Source organism: Passer domesticus, chromosome 18 (assembly GCF_036417665.1).
Source record: "Passer domesticus isolate bPasDom1 chromosome 18, bPasDom1.hap1, whole genome shotgun sequence".
Classification (NCBI taxonomy): domain Eukaryota; kingdom Metazoa; phylum Chordata; class Aves; order Passeriformes; family Passeridae; genus Passer; species Passer domesticus.
The window spans coordinates 10,877,976-10,899,707 of NC_087491.1; the positions used below are offsets into that span (position 1 = coordinate 10,877,976).

At 50.1% G+C, this 21,732-nt stretch overlaps 1 protein-coding gene across 7 annotated transcripts in view; it reads left to right on the forward strand.

The window, feature by feature from the left end:
• Positions 1–544: 544 nt before the first annotated feature.
• Positions 545–21,732, forward strand: part of NACC2 (NACC family member 2) — a 55,448-nt gene continuing 34,260 nt past the window's right edge. For all 7 annotated transcript variants that reach the window (XR_010348941.1, XR_010348936.1, XR_010348937.1 and 4 more), the window contains exon 1: positions 545–739. The gene's annotated coding sequence lies outside the window, so the exon portion shown is untranslated. The remainder of the gene's footprint in view (positions 740–21,732) is intronic.

The window sequence follows — 21,732 nt, forward strand, 5'->3', positions numbered from 1 at the left end:
TAGAATAGAATAGAATAAAATAATATTGAAATAGACTAGAATAGTATTAAAATAAAATAAAATAAAATAAAATAAAAAATAAAAAAATAAAAAAAATAATAAAATTTAAAAATAAAATAAAATAAAATAAAATAACAAATAAAAATAATAAAATAAAATAAAATAAAAAAATAAAATAATAAAATAAAATAATAAATAAAATTTAAAAATAAAATAAAATAAAATAAAATAACAAATAAAAATAAAAAAATAAAATAAAATAAAAATAAGTAAAAAATAAAATAAAATAAAATAAAATAAAATAAAATAAAATAAAATAAAATAAAATAAAATAAAATAAAATAAAATAAAATAAAATAGTGGGACGCATTCCCAGCCGAAGGCAGCAGCCCGAGCCCCGCGGTGCCGCCCCGCTCGGGCCGTGCCCGCCGCTCCCGCGGCCGGGGCTGGGGGCGCGGGCCGGGGCTTCGGGGTGTCCGGGCGGGTCCCGCCCCCCGCGGCTCCTCCCGCGGGTCCCCCCGGGCCGGTGCCGCCCCCCGCCCGCCCCCGCCCCGCGGGCGGCCCTGGCGCGGAGCCGCTGCCGGTGCCGGTCCCGCCGGGCCGGTCTGTGCGGCGGCTGCCGGCGCTGCTGGGCGAGGTCAGGGAAAGTCCATGTGAGGAGCGGCTGGAATCACTTCCTGCCGCCGCCCGGCCCCGCCGCGTCAGGCCCAGGGCAGCCTCGGGGGCCGGCGCCCCGCAGGTGAGCGCAGCCCCGGGACCCCCGCCCGGCCCCGGCCCCCGGCCCGGCCCCGGCAGCGGCCCCGGCAGCGGCGGGGCAGCGCCCAGCCCGCATCGCCCCCGCGCCGGGCCGGGCCGGGCCGGGCTGGGCTGAGGGACGGGCACATCGCCCCGCAGCCCCGCGGGGCCCGGGGGTCCCGGCCGGGCAGGGGAAGGGCAGGGCGGCCCTGGCGGGGCTGTGCCCCCGTGGGGAGCGGGGTCCGCGGTTCGGGGGTTGCGGGCGGTCCTGCGGCACGGCGGGGATTGTTGGGGTGTGCGGGACCCCTCGGGGGCTGCGGGTGAGGGGGAGTGCAGGCGCACGCTCGGACTTTGGCTGCCAGGGGAGGGAAACGCGGCGAGAAGGGAGAGATTGAAACCCAAATCGCGGCCGGACCCTGGAATTGGGGTTTGGGGGTGGACCCCCGAGCCGGGGGGGAGCTGAGCCCCCATGCCGCGGGACCCCTCGGTGCCCAGGAGCCGGGCAGGGAGCCGGGCTGGGCTGGGGCAGCGCTCCCTGCCCGCCGCAGCCTGCTGTAGTCACAGCGCTCAAGGACTTCTCCAAACATCTTCCCTGCCCTAGGAAAACCCAACGCCGGCGGTACATCGCGTGCTGCTCCGCCGGCCCGGCCGAACGCGAAGTGCAGGATCACTTCCAGCCAAGTCTCCATTACCCGCCGGCTCATTAATTTGAATATTCCCTTTATTTTTATTTTTCTTTTTTTTTTTTAAATTCTTTCCCCTCTCCCCCCTCCTCCTTTCCGGAGGCATTTGCGAAGCTTGTGGGCAGCTTGATGTGCTCGCTGCCTGCCAAGTGTTTGCCTCTCGCCCTGCGTAATTGAGGGGCTGGCGTGCCGGCTCACCTTCTCCGGCTGAAATATTAAACAGCAGGAGAAGCTGGGATCGGTAAACAAACCGGGATGATTGCTGCTGCTGCTGCTGCTCCGTGGGGACACTGCCCCTGGGCTCCTCGGGGGAGCCGGGGCTGCTCCAAACTGCAGCATCCCAGCACGCCTCCCCCCCCAAATTTCCTGCCAGATTCACAGCCTGCTCTGAAATTCTGAAAGCTTTTAGCTGAAAAGAGCAAAGCTGAGCTGTTCCTTAGGAGCTGACTTGCTGTGGCTTGCCCAGCTGAGGACAGTGAGGCTGTGACCCCAAGGTGAGGATGATGGAGGTGATAATGCTTGGATTTGAAGTAAGTGGAAAGTATAAAAAAAAATTAGGGGTCTCATCCTCTCCCCCCTGAGAGTAAATGTCCTTCTGTGGCTGTAACTGCTGTGTTTTGGGGATTTTCCTCCTGCAGAGGCCTTTTAATTAAGGCTTCACTGGGTAAAAGCTGTCGTATTGGGACAGAGGAGGGTGGGGATGGATTTCTGAAACTTAAAATTTGTCGAAAAAAACCCTCCCAAGGCGGCTGGAATTACAGAGAGTGGAGTAAAGCCAGGCATCAGGGCAGGAGCAGGGGGTCCCACGGGGGCCAGAGATGTGATTTGTGTGTTGGCTGGGCTGTGGCTGTGCAGGGCAGTGCTCCCAAAACGTTGTCCAGGGCTCCCCAAGCTTTTCCCAGAGCCCCCCTGTGATCTGAGAGATGGATGCCATTAGCCAGGATGCGTGCGTTGATGCTGGATCACTTTGGAAGTGATATTTTTGGAGCCCTCTGGCAATATAAAAGCCTTTTAGCTCCCCCAGCCATGACTGTGCTTTCCTGAGGGAGCCTGCTGGAGCTGGAGGCAGATTTTGGCTCCTCTTGGCTGGTGCCAGTGACAGGGCAGCATCCCCACTCTCGGGGGGGGACACGGAGCATCCTCACTGCTTGTAAAGTCCAGGAAAGAAAAATCCCTTCTCCTTGAACTTGAGCCTGGCTGGAGCATCCAGGTGAGTCCCTCTGGGCTGGGCTTTGGCTCAGATCCCAGCTGGAGGTGTCAGGAGGAGCGAGGCCACTTTGCAGCATTGCTGGCCAGGGAAGAAACACCAACAGAGCTCCTGCCAGAGCCTGATCCACCCGGGGAGCTCTGGGCTGCCTTGGGAGGAACCTCCAGACTGTGCTTTCCTGGCTGGGGACACAGCCCAGCTCACCTTGGGATGGAAATATATCCTTCAGGCTGTCTTGTTGCACAGCCCCTGGTCCCTGCCCAGCCTCCTGGAGGGCTGTGGGGTGGGCAGGGATGGGGGCAGAGCTGGCACAGCAGCACTGGGGTGGCATGGATTGGGGACAAACACCCTGGAACAACCCGGGAGAGAGTGCTGGGACTCGGCTCCTGCTTTGCTCTGTGTTTAAAAATACTCGAGCCTGACAAAATGGGGTTAGAAGGAGGGTTCAGCCATGGCTTTGAGTTTTTCCAGGTTTTCTGAGCCAGCAGCTTTTCAGGTGGGGAAATAGGGTGGGATGTGCTGGGCCGAAGGGAACTGCTCCAAGACAGCTCCAGGGATGCAGGGGGGGCTGCACTTGAGTGGCTTTTCCCCCTCTCTTTTCTAACCTTTGGGTTTACTTGAATGTAATGAAATAAAAAAAAAAAAAACAAAACAGGCATGCAGCTGGAGGAAATTAAAGGGAATTGTGAGTTCCCTGCCATACCTAATGGCCAGAGCGAGCGTCGAGCATCGTATCTTGCTGCAATTAGGCTTCAAATCGAGCTGAGCCTGTGTTTGGCATCCAGAGAGCAGCTTCCCAGCCCATTTATTCCTCATCCAGGGAAGTGGCAGCGGATCCGTGGCCCTCAGCACCCACTGGGATGGGCACACCTACAGGAGGGCGTGTGGGGTTTTTTGTATTTTATTAAATCAAGCCTGTAGAGCAATTGAGAAATAGGTGAAGCGTGCTTAAAAGAGGGTGAGGCTGTTGGTTTTCTCTACCTGACTTTATTTGCGGAGTGACAGGAATTTTGACAGGCTTTGTGTCTTTTTTAGCAAATCAAGTGTCATGCCAGGTTTGCCTGTGGATGAGATCATTTGCAAAATATGTTTCCCAGCTTGCTTCAGGCATAATTCATTGTGTCAACTGCAATTGCTCATTTGCTAGGAACTGTGATTCATTAGTGGTTTATTTTTTGTTGGGGTTTTTGGGTTTTTTTTTAAGTTCAACTTGTTTTTGAGCAAATGTTTGGAGGCAGAACAGGCATCTGAAAAAAAAATACTTAAATCTTATGTTCTTTGTAGCCACAAATTCTGCTGTGAAGGGAAAACTTGCTGAAATGCTGTGTTCCAGGGGAGGGAGAGGCAATCCCAGGCGAGCTCCCCGGGCAGGATTGCGCTGGGCTTTGTCATGTGGTTACTCCTAAATGGGGACGGAGGTAATAAAAATCACACTGCTGGGACAGAGGATGCAGGCAGAGCTTCCTCCTTCTCCTGCTGGGGGTTGTGCCTGTGAAGGATCCAGGCTGGGATCCTGGGACAGGAGGGATGGGGGATGCTGGTGCTGTTGGGACCGTGGTGATGAGAGCAGTTCTTTGGTAACTGTGACCAAGACCCTCTGAAAGCTCCTGGCTGAATGGGATAAAATGAAGATAAATAGCCCTTGGCACAGGTTTTGTGCTGTGTGTGTTCCCCCAGCCGGCGCAGTTTGGCCTCAGGCTTTTCAGAGGTCCTCACGTCAGACTTTTCACAGAATTTTGCATGTCAAGTACATTTTTTGGTGTTGCATTTCCTATGAAGACAAGTATTTCAGTGAGTTTTTTTCCCCCTAGGTGGGTGGAGGGGGGGGGCCAGGAATTGCAGCCACAAACTACCCAGCACTAACAGCCTATGTGGGCTGAATAAATTGATACACTTTTCACCAAAAGACTGAATTTATTCTTTTTCACAAAACATCTAAGTGATTATGAAATGTACATTTAAGCACAAGCACAACTTGACAGCTTGTTTTTTTTTCCCCCCCGTGCAACAATTCCCTATAAAGCACTCTTAAAATCTTTTAGGGCTTTTTTTTTTCTTTGAGTATCGCGCGTTCTCTCTGTTTTTTAACTGATAAAAGATTTTTACAAGCCAGAAAAAATCGGGAAAGGGGGAGAGAGAGCACAGGAACGTGGGGAGTCTGCTGACTTGTGGCGCGCCGGCGCCGTGCCCAGGCCCTGCCAGTCTGCTGCGAGCCCAGTGCCAGGAGCCAAGGGCAGCAGAGCGTGAGCACAGGGAGGTGGCTCCATCACAGTGACCATATTTAGTCACTGGGATGAGATTAAACCCTTCACCTCCCCGGTGCCATCCCCACAGCCGTGAAGCCATGGCCAGGATCTGTTCATCGTGCAGGAGAGAATCCCTCTTTTTTTCACCTGCAGCATCTCTCTGGATGATCAGGGCTGCTCTGGATGTGTGGGCTGGGGGACAGCAGGCCGGTGTTTTCCATCCTGGGGTGGCTGGGGGCTGCATTTCAGCCCGTGCAGGGAGCTGGGGGTTCAGTGGGGCTGGGGTGGAGGTGGGGAAGGGTCCTGCCAGCTCTGGCTCTGCTCCACGCAGCGTTCCTGCCGTGGTATCCACCGGGAAGCATATGGCAGCCTGGGATATATATATACATTTTGTGTGGGGGGACATGTTTTACATGCCAGTTCTCCCTGTCATAGGACAAACATTTACACTTGGATTATAGGAAGCATTAGGGAAACGGGAGAGAACATCAGTGCTTGCAGGGAGGCTGGAGGAGAGGCTGGGCAGTGGTGGCAGGGCAAAGGGGTGATCATGTTCTGGCCCTCCTGAGCTTTATGGGGTTGTGCTCCACAGAGGTTTAACGTGAGGCATCAATAAAGGGTTGGTGTTTCACCGTGTGCCATGAAGGCAATGGCCAGGTGCCCAAAGGAGATGGGGAGTGAGGGTTTATCCATTTGAAGGTGGATAAAAGGATTTGATTTCCAAGGGGAGAGGCAGATGGGGCTTGCTGGGGGACTTGCAGTGGGGTGCATGAGCCTGGCTGCCCTGTGGGAGTGCAGACCCCTCCTGGCAGAGGCACTGCTCCATGGCTGAGATCCTGTGGGATAAAATCCCTCTCTCCATAGGTGCCCCTTCACTGGAAACCTCCCTCAGCACTGCACCAGCTGCAGAAACATTGAAAGGTTTAAACCTGAGCAGGATAATGTGTATTTTCGTTGTTCTGTTGTGGCTGGAACCACATCCTCATGGCAAACCTAGGGATTATGATTTCCTAATGGGCATAAGGAGGCTTTGAATCTCTCTGACTGGGTTTTCTCCCTTCTAAGAAGTTCTGACGGACTGGGAAGGAAAACTTTGTGGTTTTTGCATCACCCCTGCAGCTGCAGCTTGGCCTCAAGGCAGGTGACAGAACCATATCTCTCACTCAATTTCTACAAACCAAAATTGTTTGAAACTTCATCTGTCTGCTCCCCAATTATCTGCTCCTTCTGTGCCTCCATTTATCCATGCTAACATCATCAATACATGCCCATGCTTAATGAAACATTATTGCTTAGGTTTAATTGTCTCCTAATTAAGTAAAATAAAATTTTGCACGGCGGTTGCAGCAGCATCTTTCCTGTCTGGGAATTCTGCTGTGCTTGAGGTGCCTGAGCCCAGGGAGTGGTGACAGCCACAGCAGTGCCTTTCCTTGGAGAGGGGCATGGACAGCAGCAGCTGCTTCCTCCCCTGAACCTGCTGCTCCTTTCTGTCACCCTCGTTAAATCAGATTAAAAATCAGATTAATTGCCAGCTTTTTTTTTTTTTGTATAAACTTCAGTATTTGGTAAAGCTGCTGGGGTAGTTTTTTCATAAAACTTCTAAGTGATTATGAAATGTACGTTTAAGCATAAGAAACCTGACAGGTTGGGGTTTTTTCCCCCCCGAAAGACACAACGTGGGGTTGTGCTGAGCACCTGGGGAAAGGTGCCCCTGTTCAAAGTCAGGGCATGCAAGTGTAGGGCTGATTTTTTGACTCTTGTCTGAGCACAGTTTCTACTCTTAATGCATCATTAACATGGTTTTCTGCATTTCATTCAGTTCCCATTACAGCACTCAGTTCCGTCTGTTAATTTTGGTATGTTGATATTTTTGTTGTCAGCAGTTTTTTTCCTTTCTTTCTTTTTTGAAGCATATAAAAACCATTAGTGTGAAAGAAGATTAAAAAGATACATTACAATTAAAATGTTAATGAAATCGGCATCATACAACTTTTGAAACCATTTAGGCATTAATCTTTCTTGGTCTCATGTCCATTAACTCGGGCGATTCTTATTCCACACTGACCCCTGCTGAGAGAGTCGTGCTATAATTGGATTTTAAGAACTGGGGGGAAGAAAAAGGAGGGAGAGAGAAAAGCCTTGGGAAAAAGGGGAAGTTGAGAAGGTTGCCTTGGCTTTCTGCGTGGTGTCCATGGAAATGAACCCAAAAAAACCCAGCCCTGTTGCTCCATCACTCCCTGGTCGTGTGTTCTCCCCAGGTCATGCCTGGGAATGTGGGAATGCCGGGGTCAGGGGCTGGGGCAGAGCCCTGGGCAGCTCCAGAAGCTCCAGGCTGGGCTCCTCCTGGGCTCTGGCTGTCACGGTGACCTTGGGCAGGACACGAGCACCAGACTCTGCTTTGGTTGATCCCAGTGTAACGTGAGCAGGGCCAGAGCAGGATGGTGAGAGGCCTTTTTAAGGCCCTGGGAGGAAGGGAATGGGAGAACAGCAAGGAATCGTTTGTCATTATTGCTTCAGCTTACCCCAGTTCCTCCAAAATAGTATTTCTGCATTTTTTCTGTTTGGGTTTGGTTTTTTTGTTTGTTTTTTTTTTTTTTTAATAAGAGGCTCTTTTTCAGCTTACACAATATTTGAATTGGGACCAGCCCCCCTCCCCAGGCGAAAGAGGAGGATTGACTAATTCACAGGCTGTGTAGTGAATCCAACACCAGCACTTCCTGAGTCACCACACAGCTCCCAGGATCCGTGCCATGGCTGCATCAGGGCCATGGGCTGTGCTCAGCCCCTCCAGAACACTCTGTGCTGCTCAGTCCCAGCCTTACACCCTCCTGGAAACCTCCAGAGCTTTGCCTGTGCTGCCCAAGAACTTTACACCTCCTGTGGGATGTTGGCTCAGCTGGGAAGGGTTCTTTAGGGAAGAGCAGTGTCCTTGCCAGCATGGGGACGGGGTTTGGGGTTTTTGGGAGGGCGGCCGTGCTGCTGTCCAGGCATGATGCACCTCAGGACTGGCTGAGCTGGAAGTCAAGGGATGAGCACATCCCGCCGAGGGAGGAGTGGAGTATCAGCCCAGCTTGTGTTTATGCTGCAAGCACGAATTTTTATTTAGATATTAAAAAAAAAAAAAAAAGGCAAAAAGCTGAACAGATCCGTGCCAGCCGCAGAGCTGCCGCCTCCCAGGCGCTCACGGCGCTCCGAGGCGGGCAGGAGAGGAGGGATGGCTGGTGCTGGGCTGGCCAGGCAGCCCAGTGGAGCTGAAACATCTGCAGGGCTGGGGGAGCAGGAGAAGGCTGGGCTGGCAGTGGCCTGGGGCTGGGTTCATGCCGTGGGAAGCCAGGCGTGAAGCACAGAGCGTGCCGCTGGCACCGCATCACAGGCACCAGCGCTGGGCACCCCGGCTGGGCAAGGCTGCTTGCAGCTCTCTGCACACACAGCACAGCCTGGGGTTTAATTGTTTTGCTCCCTTTTTATGTGGGTAAAAAAAAAAAAAATAATAATTTATGGTGGTGTTGTTTTGTTGTCGAGGCATCGCGTGAATTTATAACCTGAGAGAGTTGGGGATGGGGGATCCAAAATTGTCTAATAATGGCAGGGATGGGGGAGGCCTTGCCAGAGTGGGGGCCATCCTTGTCCCAGCTCAGCTGGTCAGATGAACTGGGGGTGTATTCTGCAGCAGGGGTGCCCCAAGGGGTGGTTTGTGCCATTTGTGCCAGTCAAGTTAAACGACTTTCCCTTGGGGGAAGGGAAAGTTCCAGGCCCAGGAAGAGGGAGCAAGGAAAAGCAACCCTGGACATTCCCAGTGAATTGTCTGGCCCAGCACACAGGTGGGGTTTCTAGCAGGGTGAATTTCTGTGCTGCAGGCTGAGTGAGAAGCACACCAGAATCAATATCTCAGTAGTCCAATAAAACCTGTGGGAATTTCATTTCAGCTCATTTCAAGTGATCTAATAACTGGCCTTTCAGATGACTGCTGGCTGTTTGGTTTCTTTGTGCAACTGTAAAAACGTAGATGGAGCCCAGGGTGCTTGCAGTGCTTTGGTTGGGCAGAGGGAGCCTCCATCCCAAGGTTTGCTCTGGGGTCAGGCAGTGAGGGCTGGGGTGCTTTTCAGATCCACTGGTGGATTCTAACTCCAGCTTTCAGCACTGATTTAGTGTCCATCACACCTCTGCAGTCCCTTGGGAGCCAGTGGGAGCTTCAGCAGAGCAGCTGGAGGTACCTGAGCCATGGGGTACCTTCATGAATATTTTTGCAATCAAATTTAGGAAGTTTCCTCATTTACCTTCCCTTTAAGATCCCAAACTGGCTGTTGCTTTGTTCATGAGTGCCTTAGGAGAGGTGTATCCTGCAGTAGTTGCTGACTAATCTGCATTTGGCAGGAGAAATGATGCAGGAGGGAGGACTTAACTCTTTGTAGGGGGACAGGAGGGCAGCACAACTTGGAGGGGGTGGAGAAACCAGGAGAAGCTGCAGCCTGTGTGTGTCTGGTCCAGGCTGTCACCCCAGCACAGCTTGGCAGAGCATTGAGCTTGATTTTTTTGCTGGACCATCATGAAAACTCAGAGAACTCCATTGGCACACTGGTGATGTCCACAGTGCAGAGTATTGCAAGTGATTTTAAACAAAAATATTCCAGTGGCTTTTACCACTCTTCTGTAAGGTTCTCTAGAGTGACAGCCATGATTTCTTGGTTCTTTTTCTCACCTCCCAAGTGTTTTTCCCCCCCCCAAAATCCTGGAAGCACAGTTCAATTGCAGTGTATTTATGAAGCATCAGAAGTGATGCCAAGTGCCAGCCCCAGGGGAGCCGTGCTCCTGCAGCCTCCCCTGGCTGGGCCTGAGGCATTTGTGCTGTTTGGCTGCTTTGGTGTCCACTCCCCGCCCCGCAGCCTGCTGCTGACCTCTCCTGGGTGCCTCAGGAATGTTGTGTGAGACCCAGGGTGCAGCATGAGCAATGGAAATACTTGGTGCAGGCGGTGCCCACAGCCCGGTGCCCGCCCTGGCGCACGTGCCGGCAGCTCCGGTGTTTGCTGGGAGAAGTTTTCCCTCCTGGTGGCCAGGTGAGGGCTGCCCAGGTGACAGCAGGTGGGTTGGGAGCTTAGGAGTTGTGTCTGGTGGTACCACCCACCGGTGTGGATGGATATGTCAGTTTGGGGGGAAAAAAGGGAGAGATTTGCTGGCAGTTTTTGGAGAAAAACCCAACCTCCCAATGCTTGCAAACCCGTCTGAGGAAGCCTGGGATGAGCTGTAGCAAGGAGCTGCTTTCAAAAGGTATGAAAAGGGGAGATGGGATGGGGTGAAGGATTATTCTCATCTCCATGTAGTTGGACAAACTCTCCAAGTTACCAAAAGTTCTGGAGGGGAGGAATGATCTCGTGCTTCTGGGATGGTTTCACAGCCAGGGCAGTGCTTGAGCTGCCTCAGCGAGCTCACACTGACACCCCAGAGGCTCTTTTCTCCTTGCCTTGGCTGCTCAGATGTGGTATTTGAATTTTAGCCTTCGTTTTGTAGGTGGGACAAGAACCACCCACCAGGCAGGCTGAATGATGCCCTGTTGTGTGTGTCACTGGCGTGGGTGGCACTGCCTGCCCGCTGTGCTCCTGGGGCTGCCATGGCCCCTGTGGCTCTCTGGGACACGCTCTGGTGTTGGCACTGCCCTTGGGAGCACAGCCCACCCCATGGATCCTGCTCCATGCTTCACCCCAGGTCTGAGCTACATCATTTGTCTGTTTGGCCCCAAAGTCCTTTCTTTGCTCCTCATCCCACTGCTGATTCCACCTCCTCCTGTCCCAGGAACCTCCCTCTGTTCCTGGTCGTTCAGGGAAGGGTGGCTCAGGTTTAAACCACTTGCCTGTGGCTGTTGAGTCTCAGTGACATATTAAGTATTTAATATCCAAGTGCATTAGCTGCCCACCCACATCCCCCTTTGCAGAAGGGCTGAGGGAAATCGCCCACATCTGACAGGATGCTGCCCAGCAGAGTTGTACAAATGGCTTCCTCCTGGACCTCTGCTTTGATGTTTGGTTCCTGACCTAATTAGCCATGAGTGATGGTGTGAGCAGGCAGCTCGTGGCTGCATCCAGCACCTCGTGCCTCGCAGGGGTTTTGGGGACATCCCTCCCTGCTGGAAGGGACACCTGTGGCGTGTCCCAGTCTGGGTTGCCAGTGCTCCATCTGTGAGGCAGCTGGGCCAAAGCAGGGATCACCCAGCTAAAGCAGTGTCCCTGCAGCTGGTGGCAGTGTCAGAGGGGAGAATCCACCTGAACAGCCACGTCTGGAGGTGTTACAGCTTCATTTCTGGGCCCTTGCTTAACCCCTGCAGCACATCAGAGGCTCTTGTGAAATGTAATGTGCTGGAGCAGCAGCACAGGAAAAAGCTCTGCCTTCTGTGAAGCCAGACTGTTGCAGAGTAATTTGTTTTGTAAGATTTTGAAAGGCAGTGTTGCAATCTGTAACAGTAGAATAGTGGGAAGATGGTCAGGTGGTTCTTGGGACTTCAACAGACAGATTTCATGTCTGTGTGTTTTTGCAACACCTTTCTATAAAGGGAAACATAATTTAAAATATGATTACTTAGTGTTGTAACAGTCTTCTCAAACGTTTTTGCATTATGCAGAGATCATTATCAGAGGCTGATATTAACTTGCAAAGAATATTATGCAAATCATTCTCCTGTTCTTCTAAAAAGAAATTTCCTTCATAATGCAAAGCGTGACAAAAAAAATTGTGCAGAGGCTTTTGGCAAAATTACATTCAGAAGATGTAACAGTTTTTCTGCTTACTAGCACAATCCGCTTCTGCCTTTTGACTGGATTTGCTCAACTCAAGCTGATAAAGGCTGAATTTTAAAAGCAGGCTGGGGCTGGGGGGAGTGTGTGGAACCTCGTGGGTTCAGGGATGGTCAGGGAGGGTTTTTGTGCTTGGATTGTTGTTTCCAGTCCACCCTGATGGCGATGACAGCCTCTGATATTCTCAGCTGTGTGGTGCTCTCTGAAATTACGTGGTGGTGCCTGGTGTTCCCTGGGGTGGGGATGCTCCAGGGCACGAGCAGCAGTTCCAAGGAGCAGGGCTGGGATGGATTCCACAGGGACAGACTCCCCAGGTGTCCAGGGCCACCAGTTTCAGCCTCGGGGTCACTGGGACCAGTCAGACCAGCCTGGAGGGGGGCACTGTGATACCCCAGACACCAGGGATGGGGTGGGTGCTCCTGCCCCTCACTGAGGCTGGAAAAACCTCTGGGATCATCGAGTCCATCCCGTGCCCCATCCCCACCTTGCCCCCAGCCCAGAGCACCGAGTGCCAGCTCCAGGAATTCCTGGGGCACCTCCAGGGATGGGCACTCCTGGCCATCCTTTCCATGCAGAAATTCCTGCTGATGTCCAAGCTGAGCCTCTTCCCCTGGCACAGCCTGAGGCTGTTCCCTCTCTCCTGAGAGCAGAGCCTGCCCTGCCCTGGCTGCTCCCTCCTGTCAGGATTTGTGGAGAGCAATAACAATTTCCCTGAGCCTCCTTTTCCCAGCCTTGGCATCTCCCTTGTGTTTCTCCAAGCACCAGCACGTTCCTGGAGGTAATCCTGGCCCAGCTGAAGCCATTGAGGATTTTGCCACTGACTTCATCCCTCCTGTATGTATTTTTGTGTGTGCCACAAGCTGGCTCTATCAGTTCAGAGCTGCCCCTTTCTCACACAGAAACCAGGTTGTGCTGAAATCGAGCGGATTGTTTCATAGGTATTGGCTGTTCTGCTCTTCTTATGGATTGATTGACAAAAATAGAGCCTGATAAATATTGTAAATGGCTGAAATACTTGCAAGCTGTGCATCACAGTCAGCCTTGGAGAGGCTTTTTTGCTGCAGAACCCCCTTTTCCAGGCACTTAACACCATTTGGAGAAAACGAGGTCCCCATTTCTCAATACAAATGTGATTGAGAAAAGTCAGTAATATTCAGACATGTAGATTGAATTACAGCAGCAGGGAGAGTTTTCACTAACAGGGGAAATTTTCAGGCTCTTTTTTTATGTCTGGTTAGATAACTCAATATTTAAAAATCAACCCAAATTAGATAAATAAGCTGGAAGTCATAGTTAGCATTCGTCAAGCAACTTAGGCTGGATGTTCTGGCACTGCCTGACTCCACCTCTAGCTGCAGGGTTTCCCTGTTGTGAACGGGTGAATTCTAATCCTTGTTTATTCCCTGCTGCAGAGAAATGGATTTATCCGGAGTTTTCTGCCTTGAAAAGGAGCCCTGGGTGCAGGGGGTTGGGGCGCCCTGGGGCGGGTGTGATGTGCCATGTGAATTCCACCCCTCACACCTTCCACCAACACCAAATCCTTGATTTCCGTGACACGGGGAACTTTTAACACCCCGAAAGTGGCCCCAGGGTGTGGTTGTGACCTGAAAATCAGGGCAGTGAGGGGTTACATGAGCTGGCTCTGCTTCCCTGGCATCTCCTGGGCTCAGGGTGGGAGCTGCTGGGCATCCCTGCTGGACCCCACTGGGGGGATTACGGGCAAAATCTGACTTTTTATTTTTTAAACATTGCAAGGAAGGCTGAATCAAAGTAGGGAGGTGTTTTATTCTGAGCAGCGTGGCGGAAAGGAATCTTTTTATCTTCTGGGTTTCTTTGTTTCCGGAATGTTTTGGAGCACGGACTTGTAGCAGAGTGGTGTTAAGCACATTCCTGCAAATCTCTTTCTGGTAGCCTCTGGAAAAGGGTGATGCTGCCAAAATCAAATCAAATATTTAGCTCTAAACTTTTTTTTTTCCTTCTTCAAAGGATGATTCTTTATGACTATTTTTTTTTTGTTTTGTTGTATTTCTTAGAAGAGCATTTGCAGTTCTCACCCAGCTCCTTCCAGAGCAGCTGTGGTTGTCCCTGGATCCTGGAAATGCCCAAGGCCAGGCTGGACAGGGCTTGGAGCAGCCTGGGACAGTGCAAGGTGTCCCTGCCATGGCAGGGGTGGCACTGGATGGGCTTTGATGTCCCTTCCAACCCAAACCACTCCAGGATTCTGTGATTCCCTTTGTATTTCCCCTTTTCCCAGTTAGCCTCATTTCAGGCTGTGAGCACCAGCAGTGGCTTTTACCCTCTGCTGCCCTTCTGCAGGTTCTCCATCCCCACCTGCCTCGCTCCAGCCGTGCTCTTAGCACCAGGCATTAATAAAACCAAAGCAGAGGCCAGCGTGATCATCCCCCGCCTCATCTGCTGCAGGGAAACTCTTCCCAACAGAGTGAAAATTGCAAGTGGTTATGGAAATTATGGGGCAGGGAAGAAATAGCATTCCAGCCTGGTTTAATTTGGGAGTGGATGTCCTGGAAATAAGGAATAGCAATGCACAGCACAGGTTGTTCCAACGTGGATGTCGGGCTCGCCCTTGTGTGAGTGTGCTGCTGCCTCACGATGTGGGAGCAGATATTATAACCTTGAAGAATCTTGTAGGACATAAAAGTTTTAATTAAAAATCCAGCTTGGTTGAGGGTATTTTGGTTTAGTATGAATGTCTTCATTTCTTTTGAAAAAAGAATTAAATGAAACCCTTAGTATTCCTCTTTTTTTTTTTTTTGATTCCTGCATATTTATTCTTGAAGTTGAAGCATTAGAAAATAATTGAGTAAAACAAAATCCACAAGGCTTCAAATTACCTCTAGCTTAATGTTTTATTTAAAAGGTTTGCTAACTGACATTCTTTATAATGAATTAGGTCACGCGGCTCCGAGGAGTGTTGTCGGGTTTTCTTTTTTACATTTAAATTTGAGGCTGCTTCCCTTGAAACTTGGGCTCTGCTGCCAGAGCCGTGCTCGGCTGCGACTCCCCAGCTCAGGGAACCTCACTCTAATTATTCTCAATCACACCAGTGCAAATGAATATATCCATGTTTGGAGGATCGAAGCCGTGTTGTCATGGCAATCTCCGTAAGGTCATGAGAAACTCATGGATATTGTTCAGTGCCTCTCCTGGGAGCCTGCTCCTGCCTTTGCAGGAGTTTGGGGGCTTTGGGGAAGAACTTGGAGGCAGGATCTTGTTGGGATCCTGCTGCATAGGATCCCAGCAAGAAGGAAGGATTTAGGGTTCCTGCTGGGGAAGGATTTGCTGGTTCTTGCTGGGGTTCAGGAGGGCTCGTGGCTCACTGCTCATCCTCCTCCTCTGGGCACCACATCCCGAGTCAGAACAGGACCAGGCTCGTTCTGGAATGTTCTGGGATCCTCCTGAATCCCAGAAGGACCTTGGGTTGGTGCTGGTTGATGGGGCTCAGTGTTGGGGTGAGCTTTGGCTTGGGTTTTGTTGGGAGAGCTTCACGTGTATGGAACTTAAAAAAAACCAAACAAACCACCAAACAAAAAATCCCAAATAATAACAAGCCCCAAAACAACAACAAAATACCCAACTTTGTTTTTCTTTAAGGCCACGTTGGGTGGAGCAACCTAGTCTAGAACATGGAAGGTTCCCTGTCCATGGCAATTCTGATGATTTTACAAATATCTGGTGTGGAAGGAAAAGGGATTCACTGAAACTGGAATTCACTAAAATTGGGATTCACTAAAATTGATGTTTTGCAAGTCTTGGTTGAGGCAATCCGTGTAGTTGTGGTTTTATGGTTTTGTATTTTTAAATTCTTTTTGTTTAAAAAAAAAATGTAACCAAAACCAAATGTTATTGATAGAGAACCATCAAAGCATTTTAATTAGCAACTAAATCCGTGTTAAAACTATAATTATTTTGCTAACACAAGACATAGATACATATATGTATATAAATATATATATACATACACACCCCTATCTTCTTGAGCTTTCAGACAGCTTTAGCATATCCCTGTGCAAGTGGCTGGGTCTGAAAGATCTGACATTATTTAATGATTGATACCAATATTCTACAAAAAACCCCCAAAAACTAAAATAAAATCTTGCACTTTGCTGGCTGTAGAGCAGCCGTGGCCGTGCCCGCAGGGTGTCAGGTGAGTCTCTTGCATTATTTGTGTTATCTGCACTTAATTGCTTCTGGTTGCTGAGTCTTTGGAGATGTTGAGCCTCCCTGATCTTGTCCTCTCACACCCAACGTGTTCTCACGCAGCGGGGGAAGAAAACAGGTTTTCACAGGGTTTTCAGCTGGCAGGTGTGCCCTGTTGGCACCTCCCTGCAAGGCCTGGCTTGCAGAGCCCCTGCCCTGCCCTGTCCCCACAGGACACCCCAGCTGGCACCTCTGCCCTGCCACTTCTCTGCCCACCGTGGGGCTGTTGGGACCTGACTTTCTCTAGAACTTGGCACACGGGTTGGATTAAGGGGTTTTAAATTGGGATTTTGGGTTGGCAGAGCTGAAGTGTGGAGATGAGTTGGTGTTGAAATGCTCAACAAAGCACTAAGCAAGTGGAATTTACAATTAAAGACCTATTTGCATTTAAAAATAATTTTAGTTGACCTTCTGGCCCCCTGGCTTTCTCACTGGCTGTGGGATATCCATTAACACTTCCAGGGCTCCTGGACTTGCCAAAAACCCTCTGAGCAACTTACTCTGTCCCCTCTGCCTTGCCCACCCAACACCTGGAGGAGTGGCCAGTGAGCTGTGAGGGGGAAAACGTGTCTGATGAGGTTAAAAAAGGCACAGGGGAGCCTTTAATGCTGGGAGAACAATTAACTGCAGCTTCTGCAGTATTTAACAGGGCTTCAAACCCCTCTGATTATCCCTGGTGTTGGCTTTTGTCTATCATTGGGTTGACTAACATGTCCCTTTCAGCTTTGGTGACAATAAAATGTGAGTAAGCAGAAAACTCAAATTTCTGAACGATGGCTCGTGGCAATTTCCTAATTTCCTGAGTGAGCACAGGCTTCTTGGAGTTTCATTCCTGTGCCAGAAAGACTATTTGCTCATACAAAGTTCTTCATTGTAATAGGAAAAAATCAATTTGATTACTTTCATGTCAGCATGCATGTCTAATGGCTTAGAAGTTATTGCAGCCATAAAATATACAGTATCATTTCTCTCTCACTCTGAAATTTGACAGGATTAATATAGTCAGCATGAAATCTTAGTCATAAAGTCGACCATAAGTGATGGTAAAATTAGCTGCTGAAATCGTCTGCTTATGGAAAGCATCTTCTGTTTTTCCTTCAGGGAAAAAATACCGAGGGGCTGGCGTGTGGATGGGAAGGAAGTGTTTGCTCTGATGGGAAGATGTCCATTTTATTTCATCTCCCTGGATCTGTGATGTCCCAAGTGTGGCTTCAGCACCCGTTCATGGTGGGGCTGGGCTTTGTGTCCAGCACAGCCCTGCAGGTGCTGCCCTGTGTGAGCCACACTGGAGCTCCCTGGAGCCTGCAGGGGCTGGGTTTGGGGTTGGAAATCAGCTCCTGAGATGTGTGCATTGGTGCTGTGTGTTCCCCAGGGCAGGCTGGAGTGTGCTGCTCTGATTTTTCTCATGCAGAACGAGCCCTGGGGTGGTTGGAAGCTGTTTTTCCCCTTGGGGCAGTGAGGTTGGAGGGAGGAGAGGTGCAGGGGAGGTTGGTTTCACCCATGGAGTTGAGTGGATGCTCTTCCTCCTGGTGCTGCCTGCTGCCACCTTTTGGGTCACCTGCTGTCCTCATTGCATGGTCCCCTTGGGAAGTGGCTGAGAACCTTCAGGGGGGCACAAAAAGCAGTTCTGAGCTGAGATTGAGAAAGCTCTGCCTGAAGTTGAGTTTCCTTCTGCGTGGCTGCCCTGGGAGGCACAGCAGCCTCTCCTTGCTGCTCACCCACCTCCAAACCTGCCCTTGGAAGTGGAGAGGAAGTGCTGGCTTAGAAAAATGTGTGATCCTGCCCCAGCCCAGCCTCTGAGCTCCTTCTTAATGGTTTTGTTTCATGATGTCTCATTTCAGCTGCATTGGGTAAGGTGCCCGTGCTGCTTTTTTCTGCTTATGAAGCTGATTACAGAAAGAATTAAGGAGCTTGGTATCTTTAATAGCAATGAGCTGCTATCTTTAATATCAGCTTTAAAATTAAACCAAGGGAAGGCATCATCCTGCTTATGGACATTAATTGCCCATTCCAGAAGGTCCCAGAGCTGGGTTTTCTTGCCGGCCCTTGGCCAGCTTGGCTTTGCAAAGGGAAATTTCTCCTGTTCCTTGAGGAAAGACACAAAGTTTTACTCCTCTGGGGGGAATCAGGGGTCCCTCACGTTGCATCAGGATGTTCCAGCTTGGCTGGGAGCTGTGTCCTGCTGCTTTCACAAGTCCTGCCTGCCTTGGCAGCCCGTGGTGAAAAGTTAATATCTGGTCATTGCTTTTGGCTGCATCTCCAAGGCAACTTCATTCATAGGCAGCTGGGGTTGATTCCATCCAGACATGCCTGGGTGACCAGCTCCAGCTCCTGTTACACCCCACAGGAGCTGTTAACTCCTTCAGCCCAGGTAGGGAGTCAGCACAGAGCAGGTGGGTGCCATAAACACCCAGCAAATCTGACCTGCTCTGTTTGGTTTCCTTCCCAGAGCCTTTTTCAGCGTGGAGAGAGCAAAGAGCTCAGTGCTGTTTAAGATCCTTCTCAGTGCAGAAAAGTCTCAGAATAAGTTTGTTTCTCCTGGAATTATTATGCTTCATTATCCTCTGGTTTGGGCAGGACGTTGCCTTTGGGATCTGCACTTACTGCAGAATTTCACTGGGGAAAAGGAGCTTGGCTGCTCTCTGCAACACGCTCTGAAACGCAGGGAAAATGGAAATTTTTTTTGAGGATTTTCCTCTGAGGGGTGGGTGATGAGGTGAGACCACCATGTTCTCAGGTGTGTTCTGGATCCAGGAGCCTGTGGGATGGAGGTGTCAGGTTAAACATGGACATGTCCTGGTCCCTCACTGCTGTGCCTATTTCTGGGTGAGTTCTCCAGATCCACATTTACAGCCTCCAGAGACTGCTTCGATTCTCACCAAAAGATGTAGGAAGGAGGAAAAGGAGCCAAACTCTGGGCTTTTTGCTGTTTGTTTCTCTCACAGCAGTGCAGTGAGGTGCTGTTCCAGAAGATGATGATTTGTCCTTAAAATCCTCAGCGCTGGCTGGGATGGATCCTGAAGCAGCAGTCCCCAGGAAAGGATTGGGGCTGGGAGAGGGGCAGAACACTTCCAGCTCAAACCAGCACCAAGCAAAGCTTGGCTTGAAGTGGCTGAGCATTGTAAAACCATGGAATGGTTTGGTTTGGAAGAGACCTTAAAGCCTGTCTTGTTCCAACCCTGTTCCAAGGGCAGGGAACCTTCCACTCAAGGTGTCAATCCATGCTCCCTCCCTGGATGTCTGGTGCTCCTTGGAGGCCCTGCAGGTGATTTGGCAGGAGGGGACAGGCAGGAAAAGCTCCCTGGCTTTCACTGGGCACATCCCTGCAGCCCAGGTGGGGCAGCTGAGCAGGGATCAGGGTCAGGCTGGCTCTGGGGACAGCTGAGATGCACGAGCCTGACACCCTGTTAATTGTTTGATGCATTTTGGGAGATGTGTTACGCTCAGGCAGACAGTGGGACACTGGGAATGTGAAGGTGCTGGCACTCAGGGCAGGGTGGTGCTGTGGAAGAGTTCATTAGACATGGCACAGATGATCCCAAGGACCTCGGGTGCAGCCTGGGCCCCCTAAAACCCAGCCAACCTCCCTGCTCCAGCTGCTGCTCTCCCTTCCCAGGGAGGAAAACCTGCTCTTGGACTCTGATGGAGCTGCTATAACTCTCAAATTTTAATAATAGATTACCATTAGTACCAGCCTTATATAATGCACAGCTCATTATTGCTTACTCAGAATAATTTTGCAGCCTCCTTATAGAACCTTGGAACTTTATTTGCTGAGTATAAAATATGCAGAAATGCATGAATAGTTTTAAGACTTGGTACCCTAAACTAATACAGTGTGCTGCTTTTTTTTTCCCTGCACCATGATTGAAGTCAAATTAACATATTTACCTTCAGTGCTCCCAGGAGTAGCATTAAAAAATTCAAGAGGTGATTCAGAATAGTCTCCGATTTACTGTGTTTAAAGCTGGATTTCATTTCTCAGTAAAACCATGCAAACACTTGACTCCCTTTCAGCTTTCCAGCCTCTTTGCTCCCCGTGCAGGTCCTCGGACTTCCCAACAGATGGGAGCAATATTATTACCACTGCCTGCCCAAAAGGAAGCTTTTTATTTTGTTTTATTGGCTTTTCAGGATGGTGGAGAAAGCAGGGGCAGAGAGCAAGGGAGGAAATGAGTTCTAACAAATGGCACAGAAGTGTAGCTGCTGTTTCAGTCTGGAGCAAGGAGAAGGATGCAGTGTGGTTTCTGTCTTTCCTAGGGCAAATCACGGAGCCTGATTTTGGCTCTCTGTTCCCATTTTCCCAGGAAAAAAAAAACTGTGTAAAGGCCAGGGTAGGAAAGGAAACTTGCTTTATTGCCCAGTAGTTTGTTTATTCTTACAAATGACACCTGTGCCATCCTGCTGTGCTTTCATTTGTCCCTACAGCTGTAGGGTGCAGCTCCTGTAGCTCCAAGGATTTCACACCCCACAACAGTGGGATTCAGGGATGCAAATCCTGCTCCAAAGCCCCCAGGCTGCTCCACCACCATCTCTGTCTTTAAAACATGGAAGTGCTGCAGGAAAACCTTTGACCTGAACACTTTTCCTGCCCCAGGGAATAAGTATTTCAGGGAGAGGGTCTGTGAGAGGAGGCTGGGTCTGGTCAGTACCCTCTGAGCAGTGCAAATCTGCCCTAGAGATGCTGCAGTGGGTTTTTTCCATGCCTGCTGCTAGATTAGGAAGTTGTTTCAGCAGATGTTGTTTCCTAAGAAAATGGGTTAATGCTTGGTGGTTAGAATGGTGTGGCAAAAAAGCTTATTTGTGTGAGGTTTTGGCTAATTGCCTTGCAAGAGTTACAGAGCGTTGCAGCAAATTTCCTGGATTTCGCAATCTCCACGGCTCTGGTTTAACTGGCCAGAAAGATTTGCAAAAATACACAAATAAATAGAAATATAGAGGCAAAAATCACTGGCTGGCTTGCTGCAAAAAGCTGGAGGTCTTTGTGAAGAGGTCTCAAGGTGTGAGCAAGTGGGACAGAGTGGATCTTGGGGTTTTATAGAATTCCAGAATGATTTTGTTTTGAAGGGACCTTAAAGCTCATCCCATTCCATCCCCTGCCATGGGCAGGGACACTTTCCACTGTCCCAGGGTGCTCCAAGCCCTGTCCAGCCTGGCCTTGGACACTGCCAGGGATGGCACAGGACTGCTGCCCACTGCTGGCTCATGGGACTGGTCCCAGCACCCTGATGGAGCTGGGAGCTGCTCTGAGCTGGGATCACAGGGAGGAGTTTCCATCTGGAGGCAGGGATTTGGTAAATTGGGCCAGGAAAATGCAAATCAAAATGCTGTTTCTAAAGGCATCACCATGAAAAGACTTTCACTGCGTCAAAAAGCACCACAGCGCTGAACTGGTGGGGCTGGGAGGGACCTGGGGGCTCTCCTGGGAGCCCTGGGCTGCTCCAGGGAAGGGTGGCCACTCCTGCCATCCTGTGCCATGGATAAACCTCTGTCTGGGCCGGAATTCCCAGAGCCACGTGCCAGCACAGCTCTGGGCAGGGGGCTTGGCATGGGCCAGCACTGCATCCCCCAGAGCTGCTCAGATCACTGATTCAGTCCTGTCTGAGCAGCAGCCTAAACCAGGAATAAATGGACTTGGCTCCATAAACTTAGCACTTAAATATTTTCCCAGGCAGGATGAAAAAAAAAAATCCCCACCAACATTTGCTTTCCATGCAAAACATATAAATCTTGGCAAAGTTCCCAAAGTTGTGTGTTTAACTGTTCATATCTGTGTTCTTGTAGGAGAGAAGTGGTTATTCCCCTGCAGAATCATTTTCCTTTTTTAAAAGGAAGCTGGAATGTTTGTGAGGAAGACATTT